The sequence below is a fragment of the Peromyscus californicus genome, unplaced genomic scaffold, assembly GCF_007827085.1.
Source record: "Peromyscus californicus insignis strain IS unplaced genomic scaffold, ASM782708v3 Scaffold_8__1_contigs__length_139910024, whole genome shotgun sequence".
NCBI classification, from domain to species: Eukaryota; Metazoa; Chordata; class Mammalia; order Rodentia; family Cricetidae; genus Peromyscus; species Peromyscus californicus.
This window is the reverse complement of record NW_026294606.1, coordinates 10,115,293-10,126,318: the sequence shown is the minus strand read 5'-3', so window position 1 is coordinate 10,126,318 and position 11,026 is coordinate 10,115,293. Positions and strand designations below refer to the sequence as shown.

At 52.3% G+C, this 11,026-nt stretch overlaps 1 protein-coding gene across 1 annotated transcript in view; it reads left to right on the top strand.

Annotated features, from left to right (window-relative positions):
* The first annotated feature begins 576 nt into the window (after positions 1 to 576).
* Cplx2 (complexin 2) overlaps positions 577 to 11,026 on the top strand; it is a 73,666-nt gene continuing 63,216 nt past the window's right edge. The window contains exons 1-2 of the mRNA XM_052727651.1: positions 577 to 879; positions 9,910 to 9,989. The gene's annotated coding sequence lies outside the window, so the exon portion shown is untranslated. The remainder of the gene's footprint in view (positions 880 to 9,909; positions 9,990 to 11,026) is intronic.

The window sequence follows — 11,026 nt, the reverse complement described above, 5'->3', positions numbered from 1 at the left end:
TGTGCTAGGTGGTGGAGATCCCGAGAAGAATATGGATCCAGCTTTTACAAGACTGGTCGCTTAGGGTGGAGATAAACAATTATAATATGGTGTGATCAAGCATCCAGCAGAGGGACTTACAGGTGGACCCTACAGCACAAGAGACTTCACTTTACCTTGTGGATTAAACCTAAGTAAGATTGCAGTCAAAAGGTAAAAGACACGGGTGCAAAGGCCCTGGGGTGAGTCTGCTAAGAACGAGTAGAACTCTGTCACGGTGACAACCAGGGAGGAGAGTCTTCTGCCTTTTGCTGATGAATGACCTTAAATATCCTATTTTCTGAAAGATCTCCCTGAGGGACGGTTAATGACATACCCGAATTTGATGTCAGAGACAGAGCTGAGGGCAGTCTGCAACTGAACAGGTAAGTGTAAGCATATGTTGTAGTTGCTGGCCACAGAAAGGGAGAGAGGTAGAAAGAGATTTCCATGACGGGATATCCTAGCAACACCCCCCTCCCTCACGCGTCCCCAAACTTCAAGACAGAGCTGTGAGTCTGGGGAACTCCCTTGTCTCCCTTTTGCTTCCCAGCCGTTTTCTTCTTCTGCCACTCGCTGTTGTCCCAGCAGCCAGCCCCCGCCTCCCTTCTCAGGAAGCTCGGGTCTCCCTGGGAGCCCGGCTGCCCTTGGGGGAGGCCTCTGAGCTGTGTGCCCTGCAGCTCCGCCAGCTTTCGGGGCGACGGAAGAGGGGCTCCGCGCCCCCAGCGTGGCGCGCGCTAAGCTCGGCAGGAGGGAGCGTCTCGGCGGAGGAGTGAGGAGGACGGGAGGGAGAGGCGCGCCAGAGCCTCGGTCCCGGGCGCCCTGGTCGGCCCACGGCGGAGGAACTGCTGCCTCCAACAGGTTCGTAGCCCGCGCTCGCTCCGTGTCGCCAGCCGAGCGGTCGGGGAGACCCCGGCGGAGGGCGGGCGCTGCCCCGAGCCCCGCACGCCCGCGCTCCGGCCTCTCCCCGCAGCGCTCCCCCCGCTCCCTTCAGCATCGCCCCGGGGACAGCTCCTGGCCTCGTCTGGGCTCAGCGAGCGCTGGGGACCGAGCCGCCCCGGGGCTCCGCGCGCGCTCGCACCCGGACTCGCCCCGCCGCCCTCGCCAGCCGCTGCATCCCGGCGGCGAGCCACAAAGCGCGGCGCCGGGGCCTGGGCGCTCCCGGGGCCGAAGGCTGCCCTGTCGGGGACTCCCGCTCCTCCCCGAGCGGCGGCGGGGACGCGCTGGACCCGGGCCTAGTCACCGCCGCGGCCCCGGCCTGGGTCTGCAGTCACCGCGGCCTGGCGGGAGCAATGGCGGGGAAAGAGGGTGGAGGGGACCGGCATGCGGGGGTCCCCGGCTCCAGCGGGGCGTGCTGGGCCTAGTCTGCACTGGAGGGCGGAGTGCGCCGTCCCCCTTTCCTGCAAACGCCCACCCCACCTCCGGGCGGCGGACTTGGGAGAGAGCAACCCAGAAGCCCGCGGCTGCCCGCTGCAACCGCGGGCTCCGGCTGTGCCCCGAACATCCCTAGAAAGTGTGAGGCTGAGTTTCCGTCGGGGGTGGGGGGGCGAGGGGAGGGAAGGGGCTGAGGAACAACAGGGAAGCGGCAGGAAGGAGCCGGGCAGCTGCAGCCTCCCCTCCCTCTTGCCCAGGGCTCCACCCCCACCTAAAGAGAAATCCCAGCTTGGCAGGGAGGGAGGGAGGCAGAGGCGACCCCGGCAGCAGGTTGCAAACGCGGTTTTGCTCCGAGAAGCTACAATTAGCGAGAAAAGAGGTTGAGGCTGAGAAGCTGGGAGGTTCCCAGACAGGAAAGCCAACTCCTGGGCAGAAAACCAACCGTAGAAGAAAAATCTCCTCTTGGCGAGTTGAAGCAGGGAGGGCCCTGGCATCACGTGATCCTCTAGGTCTCTCAAAGACTCTTCCAGGCAGACAGGGCCTAGGGGGCACCGTTGCCCCCCAAAGTCACTCCACAATTTAGAAGCAGAATTGAGCCTAAAACCCAGGCTCTTCAACCCCTGGAACCTTAAGGAGCCAGAGGAGGAAAAACAGGTGGCCTTTATTCTGAACTCAGCCTCAGCTCTGTCACCATGTAGCACACAAGTGTGCTTACAGGTAAAATAACCTCTGGAAAGCATCTTGACTATTCAAGAAAGGTACACACTATGTTAAGGTTTAATGTCATAGCTAAGCAATGAGTTTAGTGAGATGCCAGGCACATTAATACTGAAAAAAAAATAAACCTTGTACTATTACCCTTGCTGAAAACATGTTCTGAGGATAATTTTGGGAGGATGGAGAAGCGCCCCAAGGATGCCACAGGCCAGCAGAGGAAGTGAAAAGTAAAATTAAAATACGGTGTGATAATTACTCGGGCTAGTAAACAAGGCTGTGGGACTTCAGAGGCAGGACTGTTGGATTGTGGGAGAAAAGGGATCTCAGACAGATGGAGCTGTGTATAAAGGCCTAGAGGTGTGAAATCACAGCTACCAGGGTAATGTCACCATGCCAAAAGGTTCTCAGGATGGGGACTATGAAATGAGAATAGAAAGACTGAGCCCGGTCCCCAAAGTGTTTTTCAGGCTGGGATATTTCAAAAATATTAATAGAGGGGAAAGGGGGGCTAGGGATGTAACTCTGTCGTTGGGAACCAGCCTGGCACACACCGAGCCCTGGGTTCAATACCCAGTACCACATAGACCTGGCATAGTGACACACTGTGTCCCAGATGGAGACAGGATGATCAGAAGTTCACAGTTGTCCTTGACTACAAAGTGAGTTCAAGGCCAGTCAGCACTACAGGAGACCCTGGAGAGGGAGGGAGCAGGGTAGGGGGATAACACCATCCAGCTTCAGTGTCTGGCCAGTTTAATTTTCTCTATACCCATACCCACTCCTCTCTCTCTCTCTCTCTCTCTCTCTCTCTCTCTCTCTCTCTCTCTCTCTCTCTCACACACACACACACACACACACACACACACACACACACACACACTGACTTGTTTTGAAAAAAATCCCAAGACATCATATAAGACTTCGTATCATTTTGTGCAGAGATATTTTCAACATCAGTAACAACTTCTGTCACTCAGATCCTGCACTGCCTCAGATATCATTAAATCTTGACCTTCCTGCTTCCACCAGCTCTGGAAGTTTTGAGGAGTAAGTCATACTGTGGTGACACACATTAGAAGGAGCGACTTAGGGAGGAATGGGGAGATGGCAAGTTTTACCAAGCCAGAACTGTATGAAGATGGTACCTTAATGGCTACCGAGCCACAATCCAGAAAGAAAACCAAAAGACAAACTGAGTCCTGTAAAGAAACAGTGAGTTTCCTTTCCAAGTGACCTTCATCATGAATTCATATGGATGGAGGGCATGGCGATCAGTAAGCCACATTCTACAGAAATACCGGTTTCCCTGGTGCTGAGAGCAGGGCCAGGATCTCTGAACGTATCATCCAGAGAGCGTTTCAGTTCACGAGTTTGTCTAGGTTTGTCCTTGGGGTTCCCTCGTACATACAACAGTACGCTATTTCCTTCCCTGGCTCCTAAAAGTAGGGCAGAGAATGTTTTCCTGATTTCCAAGATGAAGGTCATGTGTGGTGAGTGGTCTTTGAGACCTAACAAGCTGCCTTTTCGTGGGCTTTACAAGTGATTTTAAGGTTAGTGGCTCCAGTCCCCCATGCTCATCTCCCAGGTGGGTCTTCGATTTTTGTTGGCGAAGGGCTCTGAAGTTAGACACGCAGACTTCGTCTCTGTGGAGTTCTGAACAGTTTCTTTTAGTCCTGGTAGGGTTACCCAGATGAACACGAAGCCTCTTTCTCCATTTGCCCTGAATTTGACCACACGTCCCTCTGGGCCACAGACTACAGCTCCTTTGATGTACTCAATGAGTAGTGTTCGGCCCAGGCCCTGGCGGAACTCAGCACTGTTGTGTCTCTTTAAAGCGTGAAATCTCTCCATGACTGATGAGATGTAACAGCTGTGTTGAGGGGGTGTGCCCTGACTGGGCTCTGGTGTTGTGACTTAAAAGTTAGCATTTTCCCTTTTCAGGGAAGCCCCTGGCCTGTGATATGCTGTGAAAGATAATCGCTCATAAGTTACCCAAAGTTAAAGAAAGACAAACAAACAGGCAAGGAGCTCTTAGCATCCTTAGTAAGGAAGTCAGCAGGAAACAGCCAATGAACTTGCCTCACGCCTGAGTGTGAGATCGCAGGCAGACAAAGCCAGTGACTGATTGTGAATGCACTCGGGAAGGTAGCCCAAGCTAACAGATCCAGGTCACTACCTTCTCAGGGCAGTGCTGGATCACCTGTATAGAGTCTCAGAGGGACTCTACTCTTCCTTCAAGACACTTGTCACTGACTGGCTCTGCCACATCAGGCACATCAGGTGCCAGTGCCACAGCAGAACCAGATACATCTGACACCTGCTTTCCTGGGGCTCACACCTCAGAGTAGACACTGTCATTGATAACAATTCAAATGCAAATATGGAAACACCTAAACAGATAGATATGGAAATGGTGATGTGGAAGTGAGGTCCAAAACACAGTCAGGTCCTATTGTGGGGAAGAACACTCTGAAAGAGCAAATGGCTAAGTGTGAGCCTGGGCTGTTTGGGGACAGGTAGGAGGCCAATGTGTCTGGAATAGAGTGAATGTTCAGAGAACTGGCCACAGATGAGGGCAGGGAAGGCCAGGCCAGGCCTAGATAGTGGAGAACCTTCAAAGCCATGGACACAAGGTGGAGTTTTATTCAAAATACATAAAAAATTATTTAAAAATGATTTTGCTTTTTAAATAAGCCTCTGGTGGCTGTGTGGAGAGTGGATGGCCCAGGATGCTGGGCTAGGAGCAGAGGAGGCAGGGGAATGACATTGCTCAACATCCAGCCAAACAGACAAGGACAGCATCAGCTCATGGCAAGGACCAGCACAGGTAATATCACTGAGCATAGACTAAGAAGGATTCACTCAAAGGGGGCCTCTGGGAGCACCCCTGGATGCAGGCAGGAGAGGAGCAGAGCTGATGCACAGGCAGGCAGAGGCAACAGTGGCAGAGAGGTGCATGGCCTGGGGTCTAGGCTAACTCAGATACCAGCCCTCCACTGAGAAGCTTTGTGAATTCGGAGACATTAGCTCTCCCTGTGGCCTCCACTTCCTCGTTCTTCAAGTGGAGATGAAGAACCCAAGTCCCCCCTTCAAGGGGGTTCTGTAAGGACTAAACTGTGAGGTATTCAGAGAGTGAACGTGAGGGCTGGAGGACGGCTCAGTCACAAGGTGCTTGCTTGCCGTGCAAGTGTGAGAACGTGAGTTCAGATCCTCAGCACGCAGGTAAAAAGCTAGGTGTGGTTATGTGTACCCGTCATCCGAGTGCTGGGGAGGCAGAGACAGGCGGCTTCCTGGCCAGCTAGTCTAACCGATCAGTGAGATAGATCCCCGTCTCAAAAAAAAAAAAAAGGTAGAAAGGCAACTGAGGCAGGAACCTGACATTGACGCGCGTGCACACACACACGTACCACACATGCAAAATTAATAAAAATAAAAAAGAAAGAGCAATGTGGGTACTGCTAAATAAAAAGGGGGCCAAAGAGAGTGGGTGAACAAGATGCTCTGAGGGACCCACAGTCACAGGCTAGAGAGGATTGCAGTGCTCTATAATCAGTGAGGGCCATCAGAACATTGTAAGAGGGAGTCGAGTAGTGCAGAGCACCAAAACCCCAAGGCCCAGAGAGGGAAGGGAATTAACCCAGAGTCACACATCTGGTTACCGGCAGGACTCTGCCATCTGTCTCCCCCATGTCTGTAGGATGGCAACAGCAGGTTATATTTTGTTCCTCAGTGACATCCTCGGAGCCTATGAGAGTGCCTAGTATACTCTCGGTCAATATTTCTATAACACATTGCAGAGTCGGTGACCAAATGGGACAGGACACACTAGAAACCTTGAATCCTTAAGAAGATTAATGCATTTAAGGCAACGAGGAAACCACTCTCCTTAAAATGGATCAACAGCTAGAGAGGTTTGTCTTGAGGGGGTCTCAAGCTTCTCAAGCTCCAGGTTCTATTGTGACAAAAGACACCAGTATGTGCACTTCCCTTGCTGTCCCAACAAGCAACCCTCCATAGGGTTCAGAAGTTAATCTTGGTAATGCACCTGCAAGATGGAAACCATTGCCTTGATGTTCAGTGTGGTGATTGCCGATGCAAGGAAAATGCATTTCTCCGTTTTCGAGAGGCAGACCTTTGTGTTCCACAAAAAACAGCCATTAGAATTCCTGTGGCTAACTGGTTGGGAAGTTGTGACAGCCAGGCAAGCAAGTGGGGTCTTTCAGTTCAAGCAGCAGATGGCTGGAGGAGCCCAGCGCCAGCTCTCTGCTGAACGCCTACTCAGAGCAGGGTACAGGGCAGGCACTTCTCCAGCATCAGAGAAGCCCATCTCAGCACCTCATAGCTGGGCCGTGTAGCCAGTCCCATCCTCTGTGCTCCAATTTCACAACCCGTAAAGTGGAGAAGGACTGGTAGGATCCCTGGGGTCATTCTGGCTTTGGCAGGCCATGTACAACTGCGTCTTCAATGCTGTTAATAACCCTTTACAGTAAGTATTACCCTCCTGTTTACCAAATGTGCAGACACAAACCCAGAAGTGTCTCCCTGAGCCATCCTTCCCAGGACAGGACAAGGACCTGGCCTTCCCAGAGCTCAAGTTTAATAGAGAGAAAGAAAACAAACACATAAAATCATTTTCCAGGTTCTATAAATTCTAAGAGGTAAATTAAAATTGAAGAGGTGGTGTGTAACTGAGAGTGGGCCTGTTTAGTAAAGCATCCAGGGAAGAATCCAGGAAGAGGTAGTGAAGCTAACATCTTAGGAAGAAGAAGAAGAAGAAGAAGAAGAAGAAGAAGAAGAAGAAGAAGAAGAAGAAGAAGAAGAAGAAGAAGAAGAAGAAGAAGAAGAAGAAGAGAAGGAGGAGGAGGAAGAGGAGAAGGAAAGGGAAAAGGAGGAGGGGGTGAGGAGGAGGAAGAGGAGGAAGGAAGCTGGCCACGGGAAACCTGGAGGCAGAAGAAACAGAAAGGGCAGACACCCTGTGTCAGGGGAAAACCCAGCAAGGCTGCAGGATGGAAATGGAGTGAGTAGAGGGGAAAGTGGTAGGCAGTGGGGCAAAGGTGGTAGGAGCTGTCAAAGGCTGGCTGCCAAGGTAAGCATGGGGTGATTGCTAGGATGTCATTTGGGAATAGTCAAGGAACTGCTAGGACTCAGGCAGGAGCTGGGGCAGGGACAAGAGCCTACCACAGAGAGTTTCTTAAGGTCTGTCAAAGAATCTCCCCAGGGTGGGTCTTCTGAAGCCTCTCCAAGTTACTCTGCCACCCAGCCTGGGAGGCTGAGTCCTTTCTCACTCAACCAGACACCTCCTCTAGCATAAATTCTGCTTCCTGCTTCTCCGCTCCCCATACTCTGAATCTCTGTTCCATACTTCTCGCTGCCCATAGCCTGGCAAGACGATCCCAAGCTCCCATCTTCCCCCATGCAAAACCGATCCTCCCACTACTCCAGAGGCACAAATCTGGGGCCCATCAAGGGTTCTCTACCACCCCTGGCTGCTCTTAAGCCCCATGCAAGTGTGCTCTGCTGACCCCGCCCCAAGCCAAGCCACATGCTTCTAAGTTTCCATATGGACCACATTGTCTCCATGATTTTGCAGGTGATGGTCCTTCTATCCAGCAAGCCCTTCCTGTTCCACTGCCCTCTTGGTCTCTCTAAGTTTCAGGCCCCGGTCCATCTTCTCAGGGAAGCCCCTGCTATTCCTGGAGGGGGGCACCCTTGACAAGCCTGCAGTAGAGTGGGACTCATTGAATTTCAGTTGACTGCTTTCTTGGTAGCTGTCCTCATCTCACTTGTCAGGTAGGATAGGGGATCTGGGCTTCAACTATGGGCCAGAGCCTTCCTGAGCCTCCTTGCCATGCTCTGTAGAAGGGAGCTGTGACACTGGATTGGCCAGATAGTGAGATAAGGTAGGGTGCTGGAACTGAGGCCCTCCCTGTGCAGTTAGAACAGCTAACTTGTGGAAGGGTCTGCAGCCAGCCTGAGAGCTGATGCATTTGACAAGCCCTGAGATGGAAGTTGTCCTGACCTGCTCTCTGCCTGCTCTCCCATTCACTCAACAGTTGACTAAGCACCTACTATGTGGCAACACTTACTATGTGCCAACACCCCAGCTAACTGTTTGGGACTCAGCAGGAGGTTGACACCAAGCAGTTAACCATACCACCCATTTTTCTTTGTTGACTTCTCAAAGGTCAGGTACTTGACCCTGCACCCAGGTGGCCCAGCCAAACACACACAAGTTGCCATTTACACTGGAGATGTTGTTCCTGTGCAGAATGCAGTCCCTCCATCCCTTTGTTCCCCAAAACACACACACACACACACACACACACACACACACACACACACACACACACACACACACATACACACACACACACTCACTCACTCAGCTCCAACTCCCCAACCCAGCCAATCAGAAAACAGTAACTTGGCCATGGTTTCATTCCAGTTGCTGATTTTCCCTGAGAGTAGGAATCACATCTGCCCCTTTTACTGCTGTACCACAGCATTCGAACATGGCCTGGCCTTCTCACTCAGCCACACAGTTAACTCATTCACTCATTCACCAGACACCTACCAAAGCCCTGCTCAGTCCTGGGCTCTGGGGAGCAGCCTGAAGGAGCCCCTATTCCGACAATGAGCTTAAAGGCTGGAACTGTGTGTGGTGAAAGTTAAGGAGGGTCACACAAGGTCGGGGGGCGGGTGTCAGATGGATGCATTGTCCAAAGTGGACCTGAAGACTGACGGTGACAAATGACCCAGAGTCCTCTCTGTGGGACACCCTGTGTCACCACACAGTGGCTCTGTGAGCAAGGCAGCCCTTCATCCTTCTGCACCTCAGTGCCCACACTGGTAAATGACAGATACACCTGCTCCTGGGGTACTGGAAGAAGGACTGTTATAGGAAAGAAGACAGGGAGAGTCCAAGAGGAAATAACAAGTTGTGCTGGGAGAAAGTAGATAAGCAGGCATTGAAGACCTTGCCACAGCCCACATCTGGTGCTCAGTCAAGAAGAGCTCCCCCACGCCAGGCCCTGAGATCAGCAGCTGGGGTGGACAGTGTAAGGAGTATGGGTTGGGGTCCCAGCTCCATGGATACTTCTGTGTACACTTGACCGTCAGGTCAAATGCCCTCCTGCCTCTCTTCTCCATTAAATTGACCTCTAATCCTCAGTGTGTAAAGACAGCTCCACCAGACCATGGGAGCAGGCTCAGTCAACAAACACTGGCGGGGCACTGACATTGGCAGACCTGGTGCAAGGTCTGGAAACAGACACAGATGCGCCAACTCCTGCCTCTTAATGGTGAGGCTGGCACCCCCAAGTCTAAAGTGAGGGAAGAAACTAGATTTGAGGGGCTTGTGTTCTATGTGTCTTCACAGCCAAGGTCCAGTTCACATGCAAGGAGTGAGTGCCGTTAAAACCCCGTATTACAGGAGAGGAGGCACAGGGTCAGGGAGATGCAGTGGCCAATCCCAAGGCCAGAACTGGAAACCAGACATGACTGACAAAACAAATATGTCTGTTGACACCACTCAGATATCCTGGTGGCACCATCCTAGTGTTTTGTGAGCCAGTAAACAAGATGGGCGACTGCCAGCAGATTAAGTGGAGAAGGAGCCAGGAGTTGGATCTGATGCCAGACACAGCCCCATCCCACCCAGCCCTTTGCTAGAACCGAGAGAGACAGCAGTGGCCTTGGCTGGAGACAGCAGTGGCTGAGGACACTGGGGTCTCACGCTCACTTAGGAAGCCCAACCCCTGGCTACACTCTCTCAGCTCCGAATCCTCTCTCCCTCTCTAGGAAGTTAAGCACCTCTGACATGCCATCTACCCTGCTTGGTGCCTGAGCCTCCTGCATCCCAGCTCATCCAGGAAGCACAGGTAAGGGTGCTGCCCAAGGTCATAGCCATGGGTGGCATTTGGGGAGCCTTTTGCCTGGGACAAAGATGAAAGGGGTCACTCTTCCGTTTCCAAGCTGGCGTGAGATGGGTCGCCTGGGGGACCGTGCGATGGTTTAGGCTGCATCTCTGAAGCATTAGCTTATCCAGTGCTATCTCTCAGGTGAGCATTCTCATCCCTCCTTCCAGATGAGAAAACTGAAGCTCAGAGGCTAGCCCAGTGTACAGGACAGGGCTAGCCCAGTGTACAGGACATGCAGGGGGCCAAGGCTGAATTCCCATCCACTTTCCTTGTCTGTCGTCCAGGAACCTATGCATACAGGGGGACTTGGTTAGTGTTTAACAAATGAGAGAACTGATGAATCGTCTGTGATGAGATGACCTGGCTCTCCTGTCACCACCAACTCCTCGTCCTTTCTACTGAATCACAGCACCCTTCCCCCTCTCCTAGCCTGTCCCCATATCTCAGTAGTGGTGTCCATAGCGCCCTTCTGCAAAGACAGAAGGACCGTGGAGGGAGCAATCAACTTCACCTCTCTTGCAGGTTAGCAGGCCGAGCCTAGTCACCCCACCCCCAGCATTCTTCAATCCACATCGTCTCTTCCCCACCATAGTGTGCATAGTTGTAAACTTGTTTCTTTAAATAAACAGTCTTGAGTTTCATAGCAAATAGTCTTTTAAGAGGAGGAACGTCTCCAGGCCACCTCATATTTAGCATACAGTGATCCACATATTTGCACAGAGAGAGAGTGTGTGGATACAGAGATCGCTTGAACGCTATAGATACCATGGCTCATCCAGATGGGAGCTATTTACGATGCTGAGTCATTCACAGACAACGCCACTGAGGAATCCCAGGCTGGGCTCTGAGCCCCAGCACCACAGACCTCATGGCTGTCTGCCTAAGTCACGGGGGTTGGGGGGAGGGAAAGGAGAAATCCCATCACAGAACACGAACAGAGGGGGCATTTTGGTTAGGAGAAATGGGAATTTTCTCATTAGTATATCCTGTTTCAAGCT